This window comes from Rutidosis leptorrhynchoides, chromosome 5, assembly GCF_046630445.1.
Source record: "Rutidosis leptorrhynchoides isolate AG116_Rl617_1_P2 chromosome 5, CSIRO_AGI_Rlap_v1, whole genome shotgun sequence".
Classification (NCBI taxonomy): domain Eukaryota; kingdom Viridiplantae; phylum Streptophyta; class Magnoliopsida; order Asterales; family Asteraceae; genus Rutidosis; species Rutidosis leptorrhynchoides.
The window spans coordinates 12,612,293-12,620,006 of record NC_092337.1 but is presented as its reverse complement, the minus strand read 5'-3'; positions in this window follow the sequence as shown (position 1 = coordinate 12,620,006).

Here is a 7,714-nt window from a genome sequence, read left to right as displayed (position 1 = left end):
TATTAAAAATTATCATTTTTTTATTATTACTAGTTTATTTATGTTAATATTATTAGTAATATTATTATTAGTAATAATATAGTTATATTTGTTAATTACTAAAACTATGAATGTTACACAGGTAAATCTAAACTGATATATAAATACACAATTACCTAGATATATATATATATATATATATATATATATATATATATATATATATATATATATATATATATATATATATATATATATATATATATATAATACATATATAAATATATATACATATATAGGAATACAGATATATACAAATTACATACGTATACTAATACATATCATTATCAATATGGCTGTAATTTTGTTCTGTGTCTCATAAATTGGTTACAAAGATCAATTCCATATCTATTAGAATCAAACGTCAGTACAAATTAATACCCAGTTTTTATCTTCTTCTCCTTATTTCTTTCTGTCACTAAGGAATCTTGATGATACAACTGGATCATTAAATAGATGTTTTCTCAACTCTATTATGAAAAATCATTCAGCCCATCACCCTTGTATACACCATAACAACTCTTGAAAACCTGTTACACTGTTGTTGTTATGTTTCTTTTTCTAAAAACCGTTCAATCAAACCCCAAGCAACCAAAGACAACCTATCATCATCAACCATCTTCATCTACCATGATCATCATCTCATGCTATTCAATATTCCTTTTTCTTTCGGTCCAATTGCATCGATCCATTCACTTCCACCACTAACACAGAACGGCTCCTCTCACTCCAAACTTGTGTAACCACCATCGACCTTCACCATCACCAAGAAACCCACTTGAGTTTCTACCATTCGAATAACCCACTATACGGATTCCTTTGCTTTGATCACAACTACAACCAACCAAGAACTACCGATACTTTATCATCTTCAAACTCAGAACCTCCACTGCTACCCGTTTTATTTTCTTTTCCCTCGATCACCAACCTACAAAACACTGCTGTAATTCTTGTTTTAAACTACTGCTACCAGTTACTTCTGCTTCTATTTTCCTGTTGCTGCAGATCCTTTGGTTCTCCTATTAATAAAAAAAAAGAAAACGATAGAGACATACAATAATGAAACTTGACGATATGTTTAAAGTGAACATGATTGTTTGGTGGTTGTTGTATATATGAGTAAATTAAGGAGTAGGGGGTCGGCTATGATTGAATGGTAGTTAATCCTAATTTTGTTTTAAAAAAAAAACGGACATATAATCTGGTTTTGGGCCAAAGCTTTTGAGGTTGGGTTTTAAATCGAGATTGGTCCAGTTCGTTACCCATCAGTTTTACTATATACGTTAAAAAGGTTAAAGCTGAGAAGTCTTACAAGAAGTAACAAGCGGAGCATTGGTTAGAGTGGTTGTTGAGTGAGCGTGAGGTCCCAGGATCGAACCTAGTCTGCTGCATTTTTTTTTCTCTAATCATAAATACAATCTGTTGGGGATAACCTAGTAGTTGGGCTAAGTATTTGAGCCGAGGGTTTTAGTTAAATGATGTTGGGCTTGGGCTATTCAGATTAGAAACAGAGAAATAGTTATGTAAATATAAATTGGGCTATAGTAAGAAAAAAGTAGCCGGTAGTGCTATGGTTAGGGGAGATGTTTGTTATCCGGGAGGTTGCGAGTTCGAATCTAAGCTCAGGCAGTTTAATTCTTTTTAAGCTTTTAAGGTAGTATTACACTTTATTCTCAATACTATTATTATTGTTATTATTATTATTAATATAATTATTAAGATTTTTATTACTTTTATTAATATTACTAGCATTATTATAAAAATAAGTATTATCACTATTATTATTAAAAACTATTATTAACTATTATTATTACTATTATTATTATTATTATTAAAATTATTATTATTATTATTAAAAATAAGTATTATTAATATTATTATCATTATTAGAAAATTTTCATTATTATCATCATTACCACTAAAAGATAATTATTTTTTTAAATTGATCATTTTATTAGTATTATTTTTATCATTATTAGTATTATTAATATATCAAATAAAGATTTTCTAAATAAAAATATATTTACGATATAAAACGTAACTATATTAACATTTTTGTAATAAATATTAATTATATATTTAAAATATATAAGAATGACTATATCTAATTAAGTTATTAATAAAACACATAATATAAAAATAATAAATAAAAACACTAATAAAATATATAGTTGTTCGATTACGAGTATATGTGTTAATGTATATATAAATGATATAGGTTCGTGAATCCGAGGCCAACCTTATACTTGATCAATGATGTTATATGTATTTTTACTACAAAATACATTAGGTGAGTATATAGTCCCTTTTAAACTTTAAATATTTTTGGGCTGAGAATACATGCGCTGATTTTATAAATGATTTACGTTATGGACACAAGTGATCAAAAATAAACTACGTTGAGTTGTACCATGGCATATTTCTTTATACTTGGTAGCTAATATTTACGTGAGGAGCGTAAACGCGAATCCTGTTGATAGATCTATCGGGCCTGACAACCCCAACCGGGCTGGACGACCAGTTTTTAACGGTTGCACAGTACTTCGTTTCGTTACTACACTTGGTACGGTTTAGGGTTTATTTAAGAATATGCTGCTGTGATTTAAATGTTAAGTATGGTTACCAAGTGCTCAATGACTTTTCCATACACGAGGAGTGTATTATGTATAAACATGAAATCTTGTGGTCCATAGTTATTACGCTGCTAGCATCAAACCTATATATCTCACCAACTTTATGTTGACATTTTAAAGCATGTTATTCTCAGGTACGAATTAAGTCTTCCGCTGTGCATTTGCTTATGTTAAGGACATTACTTGGAGTCGATCATCGCAATGGGACCAACTGATGAAGACTTCGTCCGGATGGATTAGTTGCGGACCTTTCAATTAGTATTAACACTATTATTATTTCAAAATTTATCTTAGTATTACTAAAGTACCACTTTAACAAACCAAAAATATATATAGATAAATATACAAATATATTTAGTACACATAACATAACAAAATTTAATTTTTATATAAAATGAAAATAAGTATTAATATAAGAATTATATCACTAATAATAATATATAAATTTGTTCGATTACGATAAAATGTGTTAATATATATATATATATATATATATATATATATATATATATATATATATATATATATATATATATATATATATATAAATGATATAGGTTCGTGAATCTGAGGTCAACCCTACACTTGTTCAATGATGTTATATGTATTTTTACTAAAAAATACAATATGGTGAGTTCATTTGCTCCCTTTTTACTTATTACATTTTTGGGCTGAGAATACATGCAAATGCTTTATTAACTATTTTACAATATTTATATGCGTGAGTTTCATTTGCTCCCTCTTTACTCATTACATTGTTTGGGCTGAGAATACATGCAAATGCTTTATTATCTGTTTTACAATATTTATATGCGTGAGTTCACTTGCTCCCTTTTACTCTTTACATTTTTGGGACTGAGAATACATACGCTATTTTTACAACGGCTTTATTAAATGCTTTTGAAATATATTTTGAACTGCGAATACATGAAATGCTTTTATAAATGTTTGACGAGATAGACACAAGCAAACCATTCCTCGAATGAATTATTATGCAGACAGAAGTTCTGTAGATTATTATTGAATTATGTGGACATGATAATTGCCACCATTGAATTATGTGAACATGATAATTGCCACCATTGAATTATGTGGACATGATAATTGCCACCAGTTGATGTGAATGTTATATATCGAGAGAATGATTTTTATACGCATGTTATGTATATTAGTTTTTGTGCACGAGATATGTGTACGGTTATAAAGAATTGTTGAAAAATGGTTTCGTACACGAGATATGTGTGCTGTATTTAAAAGATATCGCATGTACATTACAGGTGGGTATAGGATTCGGGCCCATTTGTACCATGCAGCATTTAAATCTTGTGGTCTATCAAAATGATGAATTTTTACTGTTTACAATAAACTTATGAACTCACCAACCTTTTGGTTGACACTTTTAAAACATGTTTATTCTCAGGTCTGAAAGAAATCTTCCGCTGCGCATTTGCTCATTTTAAAGATATTACATGGAGTCGTTCATGGCATATAGAGGTCAGTTCATCGTGATGATACCAGTTGTTGAAGACTTCGTCCAGGTGGATTAGGACGGGTTACTACACCGATACATATAAAGTTCATCGGGGTTGGAATCAGGTTTCTCTATTTTTATACCTTTTCCCTTATTATTTTTTTTGCTTTATTAAATTGGGTCGAGGTAATTTCTATAATATCATCGGAATCCTCATCGGGATCCGATTCATCGGAAAATTGGTAATCTTTCCAATATTTTACTTCCTTGGCGGAAACACCATTGACCATTTTTGACTTTGGTTTGTTGATTGAGGATTTTCTTTTATTTAATCAATTTACAGTAGGTATTAATATTTCTTCCTCCGAAACCTCTTCTTCTTCCGGTTCTTCCTCTTCCGGTTCCTCCTCTTCCGGTTCCTCCTCTTCCTGTTCCTCCTCTTCCGGTTCCTCTTCGAGAATTTGTGAATCTTCCCAAAGTATATTCGACTCTTCATTATTATTAGGTGAGTAGATGAGATTTGTACTAGAGGTAGACATCTGCACACAATATCAAACACGTTAAGAGATTAATATATATATCACATAATATTTCCATGTTAATAATATATAGTTTCCAACAAAAAATGTTAAGCAATCGTTTTTGAAGAAAAACACGGTCGAAGTCCAGACTCACTAATGTATCCTAACAAACTCGGTAAGACCCACTAATGCAAAAATTCTGGTTCTCTAAGACCAATGCTCGGATACCAACTTTAATATAGTGGGGACAACCACCATCCTACCCAGTTGTAGTGACCCGAACTTTTCCATGTTTATATATATTAATTGAGATTGATGTTTACATGATTAAATGTTTCCAACATGTTAAGCAATCAAACTTGTTAAGACTTGATTAATTGAAATAGGTTTCATATAGACAATTGACCACCCAAGTTGACCGGTGATTCACGAACGTTAAAACTTGTAAAAACTATATGATGACATATATATGGTTATATATATAGTTAACATGATATTATGATAAGTAAACATATCATTAATTATATTAACAATGAACTACATATGTAAAAACAAGACTACTAACTTAATGATTTTGAAACGAGACATATATGTAACGTTTATCGTTGTAACGACATTTAATGTATATATATCATATTAAGAGATATTCGTACATCATAATATCATGATAATATAATAATTTAAAATCTCTTTTGTTATTATAAACATTGGGTTAACAACATTTAACAAGATCGTTAACCTAAAGGTTTCAAAACAACACTTACATGTAACGACTAACGATGACTTAACGACTCAGTTAAAATGTATATACATGTAGTGTTTTAATATGTATTTATACACTTTTGAAAGACTTCAATACACTTATCAAAATACTTCTACTTAACAAAAATGCTTACAATTACATTCTCGTTCAGTTTCATCAACAATTCTACTCGTATGCACCCGTATTCGTACTCGTACAATACACAGCTTTTAGATGTATGTACTATTGGTATATACACTCCAATGATCAGCTCTTAGCAGCCCATGTGAGTCACCTAACACATGTGGGAACCATCATTTGGCAACTAGCATGAAATATCTCATAAGATTACAAAAATATGAGTAATCATTCATGACTTATTTACATGAAAACAAAATTACATATCCTTTATATCTAATCCATACACCAACGACCAAAAACACCTATAAACACTTTCATTCTTCAATTTTATTCATCTAATTGAACTCTCTCAAGTTCTATCTTCAAGTTCTAAGTGTTCTTCATAAATTCCAAAAGTTCTAGTTTCATAAAATCAAGAATACTTTCAAGTTTGCTAGCTCACTTCCAATCTTGTAAGGTGATCATCCAACCTCAAGAAATCTTTGTTTCTTACAGTAGGTTATCATTCTAATACAAGGTAATAATCATATTCAAACTTTGGTTCAATTTCTATAACTATAACAATCTTATTTCAAGTGATGATCTTACTTGAACTTGTTTTCGTGTCATGATTTTGCTTCAAGAACTTTGAGCCATCCAAGGATCCATTGAAGCTAGATCCATTTTTCTCTTTTCCAGTAGGTTCATCCAAGGAACTTAAGGTAGTAATGATGTTCATAACATCATTCGATTCATACATATAAAGCTATCTTATTCGAAGGTTTAAACTTGTAATCACTAGAACATAGTTTAGTTAATTCTAAACTTGTTCGCAAACAAAAGTTAATCCTTCTAACTTGACTTTTAAAATCAACTAAACACATGTTCTATATCTATATGATATGCTAACTTAATGATTTAAAACCTGGAAACACGAAAAACACCGTAAAACCGGATTTACGCCGTCGTAGTAACACCGCGGGCTGTTTTGGGTTAGTTAATTAAAAACTATGATAAACTTTGATTTAAAAGTTGTTATTCTGAGAAAATGATTTTTATTATTAACATGAAACTATATCCAAAAATTATGGTTAAACTCAAAGTGGAAGTATGTTTTCTAAAATGGTCATCTAGACGTCGTTCTTTCGACTGAAATGACTACCTTTACAAAAACGACTTGTAACTTATTTTTCCGACTAGAAACCTATACTTTTTTTGTTTAGATTCATAAAATAGAGTTCAATATGAAACCATAGCAATTTGATTCACTCAAAACGGATTTAAAATGAAGAAGTTATGGGTAAAACAAGATTGGATAATTTTTCTCATTTTAGCTACGTGAAAATTGGTAACAAATCTATTCCAACCATAACTTAATCAACTTGTATTATATATTATGTAATCTTGAGATACCATAGACACGTATACAATGTTTCGACCTATCATGTCGACACATCTATATATATTTCGGAACAACCATAGACACTCTATATGTGAATGTTGGAGTTAGCTATACAGGGTTGAGGTTGATTCCAAAATATATATAGTTTGAGTTGTGATCAATACTGAGATACGTATACACTGGGTCGTGGATTGATTCAAGATAATATTTATCGATTTATTTCTGTACATCTAACTGTGGACAACTAGTTGTAGGTTACTAACGAGGACAGCTGACTTAATAAACTTAAAACATCAAAATATATTAAAAGTGTTGTAAATATATTTTGAACATACTTTGATATATATGTATATATTGTTATAGGTTCGTGAATCAACCAGTGGCCAAGTCTTACTTCCCGACGAAGTAAAAATCTGTGAAAGTGAGTTATAGTCCCACTTTTAAAATCTAATATTTTTGGGATGAGAATACATGCAGGTTTTATAAATGATTTACAAAATAGACACAAGTACGTGAAACTACATTCTATGGTTGAATTATCGAAATCGAATATGCCCCTTTTTATTAAGTCTGGTAATCTAAGAATTAGGGAACAGACACCCTAATTGACGCGAATCCTAAAGATAGATCTATTGGGTCTAACAAACCCCATCCAAAGTACCGGATGCTTTAGTACTTCGAAATTTATATCATATCCGAAGGGTGTCCCGGAATGATGGGGATATTCTTATATATGCATCTTGTTATTGTCGGTTACCAGGTGTTCACCATATGAATGATTTTTAT